Consider the following 11,218-nt stretch of genomic DNA (forward strand, 5'->3'; position numbering starts at 1 on the left):
AATAAACCAAAGTTAAGAGTAACAAATATTTTTATTTCTTGCTTTTGAAGTTCATATGTCATGCTGTGTTATAGTCTACAGAGTGCATAATTCTTCTCGTGATTCATGGCATGTGCACGTTTTACTAACGTCACCACAGTACAAATTGCAACGTTAAGCGTCCATTATGTGACGTCATGTTGTCTCCTGACCGACTAACAACACACTACTATATAATAGTGCGAGTGATTAAAACAGGTGACTCCTCCAGGCGGCCTTCTGCTTCCTTTTAGGGAAATTAGTCAACTGTAACCAGCAGATTTATTTATAATCTGCCTTTCCATGTTTCTCAAACATCTGTTTTTAGTGTGTTTTTTATCCATTAATATTGTTATAAGTATATTTATAACGTTGTAATTTATTTCTTGATTAAAGGGAGCTGTGGATCGCAAATGACGACATTAAAGTTTTAAAAGACGACCTTTAAACTCCAGATAATAAGTGAACTTATATTTTAGTTTTTTTATAATTATCTGGAGTGTAAAGGTCGTTTTTTCATTTTCTAACTTCATTATCAAAAGGTGTAAATCCATCCAGTATGCACTACAAATTCTGATGACGTTAAAATAAGCTTAGAAAATGCTAAAGATCTAGTGTCAAGTGTTCTAGTACATTCGAAGCTAGATTTTAAATATGGGTTATTTGTTTCAAGAGTAGAGTTGAAAGATGGTCAGGGAGGAGACAGTTCAGACAAAAAGAGTTACTTCAAGACAGAGTTAAATCAGTCAGTATGATTTTATGTAGTATTTGGATTTGTTTTTGCTATCGTGCTATTTTAAATACTTTGTACAAGTAAGTTGATTATATGTTAATCCTAGTGTTAGAGAGGTTTTAACGTTATTTGTAATGTAGGCCTCCAACAATTTACAATAGTGTTCAAGCTTGTAGAAGCGTTAATTTAAAGGAAGAGATACTTTAATTTGGGGTTGTTACTTGGACTGGACGTTGAAACATTTTCACCAGATAATTTAAAAGAATCCGCCAACGAAAGAACAATGTCATAATTTTTTAAAACGAAATAAGTTATTATTTTATATATTCTATCAAATAAATTTAAAAATCAGACTATGCTGAAAGAAGCTAAATAGAGTATTTACACAAAACATAGAAATCCTTTTTTACCCTTTAAATAAGTTTTAACATACCTTTTTTTTCAACTTCTCGTTTTTACACACGTGTATTGTTTTATTCTCCTTTTATTTTATTGTTATACCAAAATTATGGCATCACTTTTCTTTTTCCTTACAGGAATTAGGCTTAAGAATCAGTTGATGTGTTAAAACCAAAAGCGTGGAAGTCAGCTATCATACAAATTTGTGCCAGTTAATGCTCCTCCCTATGTGACACCAGTGATTCCCAGTTCAGCAAAACAGAGAAAATATGAACACCAATAACTCACAATAATTAAAATGCTTGACATCTGTAGGTATTAAAAGCATCATAAAATTAAAGAACCCTAAACTTCTGCACTGCCTAAATATAAGCAGAATAAAGAGACGCAAATCGAATCTTTAGATATTTACTGAAAAGGAAAAGAAATACAGCTATACACTAAGTTTCATTAAAAACGATTACGTACACTAAGTTTCATTTGTTTAAATCACAACGATCATTTTCAGATCATTTTCACTGCTAACGTATCAAATGACCTGTATGCGATGCAAGTTTGTTCGTGTGTTTGAAATACATTATCTGTAAACGAATGACGATAAACAATAACTTAATAAAAGTGTAAACCTTTTACCGAGCAAACAAAAGTTTGAATTGGAAGGAAAAATTATCTGAATTCAAGTTTTCTAAATAACATCATGTACACATATATAAATACTGTTTCCACAGAAGTTCTATAAAGCAATATTGTAGGCTTAAAACATTGTACAGCCATGCCCCCAAAACAAAATTAGTCGGGCTAACATAGTATGAACGACTTTTAAAGTCAACAGAAAGCAGAAGCAACAGGCGTGACTCCTTGCAGTTGTGTCTGTTTTGTCCGAAGGGCAGAGGTGCAGAGTTCCGGTCGTATAATAACGTAGGCATCATTCCCATCGTCGCGTGGTAGGTACGCGTTTACAGGTGTACAGAATACTTTTTCTCAAATGTCATGCTTGTAAGCAGAAAACAAACCTACAGAGTCTTAACATTTAAAATAACGCTATTATATTTAGATATACCATAAATAAATACTATAAAACAGGTTATAATACTTCGATAAAATAATTTCAAATTTTCTAAACTCAACCAAATAATTAATACAAAGAATGGCAATTTGTTTTATTTACCCACAAAACATAATTTAATTAGACGTTTATGCATTTTGGTTTGTTAATATAGGTATATTTTCGATTAAATATTAGTGCGAACATTTATTTACGATGGAAGCGAAAAACAATTGAGACGTTTTAGCTTACATCCAATCTAAATGATTTGACAGCTCACGAATGACAATTCTGCTGTCGCTAAATCTAGGCCTAAATTAAAATGAACCTGTCTGTACCCTTAAAATATATAGTGTTAATAAAGGAGAAAACGCATCTTTCAGATAAGGAGATTTTTTTTTAAGGTTTTTATCATGACATATCTTTCCCCAGTTATGTAAAGTTATGTAAAATAAAAATGATTAGAATGGTTTCTTTTGAAATGTTGACAAAATAACGGTTAAAGCTTTTTCAAGTTAATCATCTATGTAAATTAAACAAGTCTATGAAATTAAAAGCTAAGGTTTCTCGAAACAAGTAGTATTATGTTAATTTTAATTTAAAGAATTATACGTTGACAATATATTTCAATTTGCACATTTTTAGTGTAAATTTTTTGCAGTTAATTAAGAAATAATATTACGACAGTTTAATTTTCCTCTTTAAAACAAACAAAAGCATAAGTTAATTGTTCCGTTCAAAAATTATAAATTAAATGATACCACTTACCGAATATATCATGAACAATCGAAACAAGTTAACTCCTTTAATTCAAACTGCCTCAAAGATTTCCAAATTTCTAGTGTTCGTGGTCACACACACACACACCAGTTTGTTGTCGCTAACGCACGAGAAAGTGGGGTTCAGTATCGTGTCATCAACAGCCTGTATAGCCAGGCGCACACGGTTCAGGATTCTGACGTCAGCATACTCACTAGTTGAGCTCGCGCCATTTTGGGGCTAAATTTACGTTAGTAGTTCCCTCTGGGAAGGAATTAACAAACTAAAACATCAAATATAGCTTGTAATTTAATCTCATTTCATAAAAACTAAACGAACTAGTTTATTTAGAAGTAAAACGTGCAATCCTGAAAATCATAATTTGTTTACAAGCTACTGGGAAGAAACATAGATTTATAATTCTTGTGCGGTATACATAAAATCTGAAAACACTGTATGTTAAAATGCTCTAAAAGACGGAAGCTTCTGATTTAGTCAATATTTATTAGGACTTGAACCGAGATATTTACCACGTCGAATTATTCCCATACTTTGGCTGTCCAATGGATAAAAAGTGAAGGTACACGTCATAACCTTGATGAACCCAGTACACTTCGATGGTAGGTCGTTATTCGTATGGACATACGGCTGTCTGCTACATTCGTATGCTTTCATTATGCCGTTGTTTAATTCACATCAGGAATAAGCTCGTAGTCAGAACGTTCATTAGGAGAGCCAACTTTGAAGATTAAGGGAAACAAACACTGTTATTTTAAGAACCATCAAAACATGATGAAAATAATCTTTAACTTCAACTAACTGGGTTCCAGAAAAATTATATATTTATGTTTCGCTAATATCAAAAATAACAATTTAAAAGAAAAATACCTTTGAGAACAATTTTGCGCGAACTGTTATAACCTATTATTTATAAGAGTACATATCAATACGTTATATTGATTGTTTGTTTTAGCACAAAACTATTTAGTGGGCTACTTGCGCCGAGTCTGTCGTGGGGATCTAATTCTAAATTTTAGCAGTTTAAACCTCAAGATTACTGCTAAGCCACCAGGGGACAGTTATACTGATTCAATTATTAAAACATTATTCTTGTGCGACTTAATTGTTTTTTGTTTCTTTTTATAATAAAGAAGAATATAAAAAGCACAGGCAATACCAAAAATAAATGTTATAACTTTCAAAATAGTATTCATATTTTATGTAAAGTATTCTTTCTCATTTTTCTTATGAAAATGAAGTTCCCATCTAGGGACATAAACACTGTTGTAAGAATGCGAGAGCCGTCACAAACCAAAGTAGGCCTATTCCAGTGAAATGTTAAAAGACGACAATAATTGTTTCTTCTTCGTCTTTTTTTTTTTTTGAAGGGGGGGGGCAACAAAATTTTGAGAGGGCCAGGTCCGAGTGCTCCCTTCTCCCGTTATGGACCATTACATCGTCACTAATGCCTTTTATGAAGCGTTTTTGGGCCCATGCTAAATCTTAAGTACATGAAGAGGCAATAAAAGTTCATGACAAAATAATTTGAATATATCACGTATACCGCCTAAAAAATGTCCTCTGGTGGATCAACAGTAAGTTTCTGGACTTACAATGCTAAAATCTGGGGTTCGATTCCTCGTAGTGGATAGAGCGCACAAAGCTTCACGTATTGTGTAGTTTTTTGCTAAAGAACAAACAACCATTAATATATTATATATATGTATATTAAAAGTAAAAATGACTTATCACAAAGGTTATTTAACCCGAAAGCTGAAAACATTAGAAAGATGTTTTCACTGTTAAACTAAATAGGAGTATTTAAGTAAATAAATTATTGTGATGGTTTTGTATTATATTGTTCTGTAATATAATGTTAATACCCCCTTTTTTTCGGTTAAGGTACAAGTATGAACTATAGATTTGGTACTGTAGTATTCAGATTCACTGATGTCCGATAGAAAAGTCAAAATTTCTGCAAAATACAGGCTTAGGACTGTTAACTTAGGAATAAAGTAAAGACATGCAGGCAATAAAGGAAAACACGTAAATACAAGTGCTATTTTTAAACAAAAATTATTTGTTAAACATAAACAAGTGTTTGGTTACCTAAATTCACCTGGCTTCTTTTCTGTTGGCCCGCAATCTCAGGGTCGCGGGTTCGAATCCAAGTCCCACCAAACATGCTCGCTCTTTCAGCCGTAGGAGGATTATAATGTGACGGTCAATCCCACTATTCGTTGGTAAGAGAGTAGCTTAAGAGTTGGTGGTGTATGGTGGTGACTAGCTACCTTCCCTCTAGTCTTTCACTGCTAAATTAAGGACAGCTAGTGCAGATAGCCCTCGTGTAGCTTTTCGCCAAAGTCAAAAACAAACGATTTCAAAATCAAATTTAAACAAAATCACAGTTCAAACTTTTTCTTCACGTTCAAACCTAATTAACCTATCGTTTAAATTGAAGTACATAAAAGTTCCTTTAAAATTTAAGTTAGCTACACATTTCTTAAAGTTAAAGTTAAGATAAAGAAAAATTAAAGTTGCTCTCCAAAGTCACTCTTATGGGGGCAAAACTGGTTTCTATACAAAATGTAATACCACAAACAAAGCCAAGTTTGCAAACGAATGTACCTCACAAACACATATGATCTTTGCCATCTGTGAATCGAGCGCTAGGGTGGAACAGTCACCGACTGTTATCCGACAGAGAAGATAGCTTTCTATTCCCGGGCGTCATGTGTTATCTTCCCCTAAAAAAACAAAAACGAGTTAACTATCAAAAAAGGGAGAGTTGAAGTGTACACTTTAGCAACTCTCTGCATCCAAACTGAAATCAATAATTTCAAAACACTTAACTAAGGGGGTAGCGAAAGACATGATACTGTTATGTACCCGAAAAGCAAGACCCAGAACCAATGAAATATCTGATTCAAATACTCTAATGAAACAAAGAAAGTCAGATATCCCAAAATCTACGGGTCACACACTTCAATCGATGGTATATATATGTGTAATCTGAATCCAAGAATAGGCTACCTTCCCAAAGAAGCGCATACACGCTAGCTTGAAATTTATGAAACAAAGGTTGCAGTACGTAGTCTTTACCTGTGTAAGAGAATTAGAATCCGTTTGACTATATGCTAAAAATGCATGAAAATTTAGAAAATTAAATATATCTGAATAGAGATGTATTCTCAATTAGTTATGATGAACTTCATAACTATTACAGTAAGTGATTTGATTATATTTTCGGAGTAAACAATAATATAACATAAGGTATAAAAGTTTCTAGCGATTTTTCCACGAGCATCTTCATAGTAGTGTTTTCTTGTAGCTATGTGACTAAGTTTGTTAATATCAGTTTTTTTTTTGTTTTTTAGAATTGAATTTTGATGGTGTGAACTTCATAAAACTAACATTAACAAAAATTGCCACAAATGACCAACATACTCTGAACAAACTTGAGTTAAAAACAACATTTAGTGTTTTAAAAGCTACAACACAATCATTGTGGGCCAACGAAACAGAACACAAATGTGTTGACTCATGCTCAATCTTTGTGTTGAATTTTATACAACCTACGAACACATAATAATAATAATGTGATTTCACAACACAATGTTTTTAGATAATAATAATTTTGAATTTTAATAAAAGTTTATAAAAACGACCTTTACACTTCAGATATATATAAAAAAAATTTTTTTAATTAACGTTTCGCTTTTGCGGCTTCATCAGGGTTAATATACATAACTTGAGTATATTAACCCTGATGAAACAGCAAAGACAAAACGTTGGTTAAAAAAATTATTTATATATATCTGAAGTGTAAAGGTCGTGTTTTCTAAACTATTTATCAAATCTGTAAATCCCTCCAGTAATGCACTACAAATTTTGAAAGACAACAGATAATTTTGAATTGAAAACCACTCTTCATTTGTATTTCTAGAAAACACACAAAACGTATTTATATCGCCATGACAATGAATTTTGTTATAGATTACATAAGCCTGTGTTTAAGGAACATAAATTGTGTTGTTGTGAAATAACAAAATTTTTGTTTCAATTTACAACACAAGTATTTTATAGTGTAATTCATTTACGAATTATGTCTCACTACCGTATATATCTGGACAAGCAAACATTTTGTGAGGATTTTATCAAACACAATTTACTGCAAAAGTGAAAACTCCCTTTGTAGCACGAATATAAGAGAAGAGTGGTAAACTATTTAAGTTATATAACCAATAAAAACTATGTTGGTGAAACGAAACAGGGCGAACAATGAAACCAGGCGTAAAAAAAAAAAACACCATTATGACGTAAGATCTGGGGGATTTAAAATCAGCTGTTGCAGCCATGCCTGGGAAAGCTACAAAGACGTGCTATGGAACAAAACATTTGGATAAAACCTTTATAAGAAGAGGCAACGTAAAGGAACCTGGAATTATAAAGGAAAAGTGAACTAACTATAGAAACACGAATGAGGGCGAAAGAATAAACATTCACCTTATATGGAATGGAAGCCCCTTTGCACATCGTTATATTTGATTTGTCGAAATTTGGTTATTTGTTCCAAATTATTTCGTTTAATTTAAATATCGCACAATAGTATAGGTATACATGTCACTATCTTTAGAATTTTTATTCTTAAAATTATTAACTTATTTGACAACTTTTACTGTCTATGGTTTTCTGTATTCATTGTATTAATGAAAAGGGCCATATTTCAATATCATAAAACTGGTCAATCATTTCGAGTTTTTGTTACTTCTCTTATTAAGATACATTTTATTCTTCCAACAATATCATTAGTCTGTATCTAGTTGTACTTGTCTGTCTTTTTTGGCCTTATTGTTTGGATAGTTCTGTTAAAATAGGATCAAAGGTAAGAAGGTGCTGTTTTATTCTCTCTTTCTTTTAAATGTTAAAATTATCAAAGTTATATATATATCTCTACTACTTATCTATATGATTTTTGTCGTTAGTTGTTGGTATAGGAATTTTTATTGTACTTGTTAGATATACAAGACTGTTTAGTTTAAGAGTTATTATTTAGTGATTTAATATTAAATGATTATTTAGTTTTCATAACAAGAGTTTTAAAAGTTAATTCGTTTAAAAAGGATAGTTATGACACGTTTTGTTATGTAACTCTGTACAAGTCGTACGTTGTTTATGTAGTTTAACTGTTGTACTAGGCTTTTATAATATCGTTGATGTCATCTTACTCGAAGCTTCTAATTCTTTATCGTTATGATTAATATTGTTGTTACTAGAGGGCTAGACATTTTTATGTAATGTGTTATAAATATGTGGAGATGCAGAGTGGAAGTTAATTGAAAAAGTAAAGAAGTTAAGTTAGTAAAAGTGAAGGTAGACTGCGCGATTGTCAGTTTGGTCGTAATGGGCGATTTATAAAGTGAAAGTGTCACAGTTTTCATTGTAATCAGAGATGGAAGAGAATAATCTGTCTTGTTAAATGGTGTTCTTAAGTAATTGAACCCGCCTGTGTGGACTTTGACGAAAAGGAGATAATTATTTAAATCTCTGGATACAACTGTAGTAACCAACAGTTATAGTGGTGATTTTGAAGTGAGTTTCACAGCTTGTATTGTAACAACAGAGACAGAGAAGAATAATTTGTCTTGTCAATTGGGTTCTAATGTAACTGAACCAGCCTGTGTGGACTTTTGACAAAAGAAGAATTACAATTGTGATAACCTATAGTGTAAATATTTTTTGTGTGTACATTTGACTGTTTTGAATATATCATTTTAAAACAAGTGGATTGTGTGCTGTCTATTTGTTGAAATTTATCGCTAACAAGTCAGAAACACCTATTGTGAATAATCCGGCCTGATATAAACTTGACAGTACTACATAGGCTCTATGTGTGTGGATGATTTCAACTATGGCGACTACTATTTACGTTAGTGAGGAGATAACTTGAAGAAACCATAGTGGGATAGAGTGTTGCCTTAATCTTACTCAATAAGTTGAGAGCACAGCATGACAGAAAGTTAACTTGTTCTTACCAAATCAGTTTAAAATCTTGCGAGATAGTACGCTACATAGTTCTTACCCAACCAGTTGAAAGCCCAGCATGATAAAATGCTACCTTGTTCTTATCGAATCAGTGGAAAACTCATTATGACAGAGCAGATTATTAGCTTGTTCTTATCCAATCAATTGCAAGCCAAGCATGACTGTATGATTTTGTTCTTACTCAATCAATTGAAATCCCAGCATGATAGGACGTTACCTTTCTCCTACCCAATCAATTAAAAGCCTAGCGTGATAGTGTTACCCAGTCAGTCTAATATAGTGTGATCGTGCTCATATTCTCACTAAGTTATTTGATAGAGAATTACATCAAACTTAAACTTACATAATTAATAATAAAGTAACTCCTGACAATAAACGATATTATTATTATTATTTATAAATATAGACGTTACAATTATTAAATCATTAATTGAATGTATGAAACAAAGTACAATCAAACCTTTGATATACAAAATAAAATGTACTCTCATTTTTCATTCACTGCTCATAAGCTGTCCATTCACCAAAATCTTTTTTTGTTATTGGTTATTTTCTTCTCCGTGACATATGGCATGAAGATAGGATAACCTCTTATCCTTTATGAACGCTTGTTGCATTGTCATTGGGTGAGTTATTTTCAGGTACATGGTCGAGGGAACCCACTGGTGGCTGCATTCCTTGTGATAATCTGGAAGTAGTCTTGACTGGAACATGAGGCTCTTCAGCAGATTAACTTACATCTGGTATCGTCTTATGTGAGGCTAAGCAAATGGCTGTTCTCCCATGACGTCCTACCACAGGTGATCAAGGTGGGGATTTTATTCTTTTGGGGTAATTACCATGCAGTGCACAGGGCTTTCCTACTAATGGATGATGAAATTGTTTTAAGTTAGTTTATCATCACATCTATGTATTCGCATGAAGTCTATCTTCAATAAGTACTTTTCATCAATGTCAATTACCTACACACCACGTTGTATAGAGAGGCATTCTACAATGAGAGTGACTTCCAGCTTTCCTCCTACTGGAACTTTATTACCAGTTGATGTTTGCATCATTCCACCTTTCTGCTTCATATCCTTAGGTAAAGTCCCACCTTTCATTACCCAATGAAGCCTAATAGTGGTAGTTGTAGAAATAGTGTCAATCAACATGTTGTAAAGCTTCCCATTAATGAATCCATTGACTTGTTGGCTGTTTTCTTTCAGTAAAGCACTCCTTATTTCAAATTATTAGATGTAGTATTCTCATCTTCAAGGTATTATCAAGGGCTGGTTCATCACAATTTTGGATATACTGTCCATTTTGTCACACTTATAACAGATCCTCTTTCCTGTCATGCTTTGGGAGCCGTTTCTATTTTCTAAGGGCTTTTGTCTGTAGTTCCTCACAATATATCCTTTTAGATTACAATTGAGATACCTTCTGTCCTGTAATTTACTTTCTCTATCCCAAGTAAACAGTTGTCTAATTAAAGTTTTTTTTTCTGCAGCTTCTAGCAATATACCTTTAGAAGTTACATTTGAAACACCATCTGTCTTATGTTTTAATTTTTCATTCTGATTTAACAGTTGTTTGAGTTCTTATAGATTTTCGTTAATGTTTGATCTGATAATTTCATAATTCGTTCATAGTAAATTTAGTTGTTTATCTAAACCTTAACTGATTCAAGTTCCATCATTAACTAGACTGCTTCTTTTGCTATAAAACTATAAACCTGTCTTGCTTTAGCCACACACATATCTGCATCAACAAAGGAGAGCTCAGCTTTTAATACTAAAAATGTAATAACAACAGCAAAGCCAGGTTTCTTAAGAAATGCTCTTCATGCATGTGATCATCGTCCTTTTCGATTCAAGACTACTACTCTATTTCGCCAACAGAAAAGATAGCCTTCTACTTTGCAACATCAAAAGTGAACACAGTAACAGCCAATTAGCGAACCAGGTTCCAGGTACACGTAAACAAAGGAAAAGTTGCATTGCTTACTTGAGTGATTTTTAAAGTTCAAACAGAACTCACTGAAAATACAGAAATTTCAAAACATTTACATGCCAGTTGAGAGAATAACAAACATATGGTATCGTCCTGTAGCACACCTTCTGTATATTTCTATTTCTTATTGAATCTTACTTTCAATCAAATTAAATTTTGTTCACAATTCTCTTTAATTTCTTTCTTAAATTCTCCTTCCTTTTTGACCCTCTTTTTATTATATT

General features: G+C 32.5%; 1 protein-coding gene across 5 annotated transcripts in view; it reads right to left on the reverse strand.

Annotated features, from left to right (window-relative positions):
- The window catches only part of LOC106462918 (tight junction protein ZO-1-like), a 227,093-nt gene extending 223,989 nt beyond the window's left edge, over window positions 1-3,104 (reverse strand). For 3 of the 5 annotated variants that reach the window (XM_022390322.1, XM_022390323.1, XM_013922885.2), the window contains exon 1: window positions 2,964-3,103. The gene's annotated coding sequence lies outside the window, so the exon portion shown is untranslated. Of the gene's footprint in view, window positions 1-2,963 lie in introns of all 5 variants that reach the window. The other 2 variants (XM_022390321.1, XM_022390320.1) reach the window with 1 other exon arrangement.
- Between the last annotated feature and the right edge of the window lie 8,114 nt (window positions 3,105-11,218).

The sequence above is a fragment of the Limulus polyphemus genome, unplaced genomic scaffold, assembly GCF_000517525.1.
Source record: "Limulus polyphemus unplaced genomic scaffold, Limulus_polyphemus-2.1.2 Scaffold1282, whole genome shotgun sequence".
Classification (NCBI taxonomy): domain Eukaryota; kingdom Metazoa; phylum Arthropoda; class Merostomata; order Xiphosura; family Limulidae; genus Limulus; species Limulus polyphemus.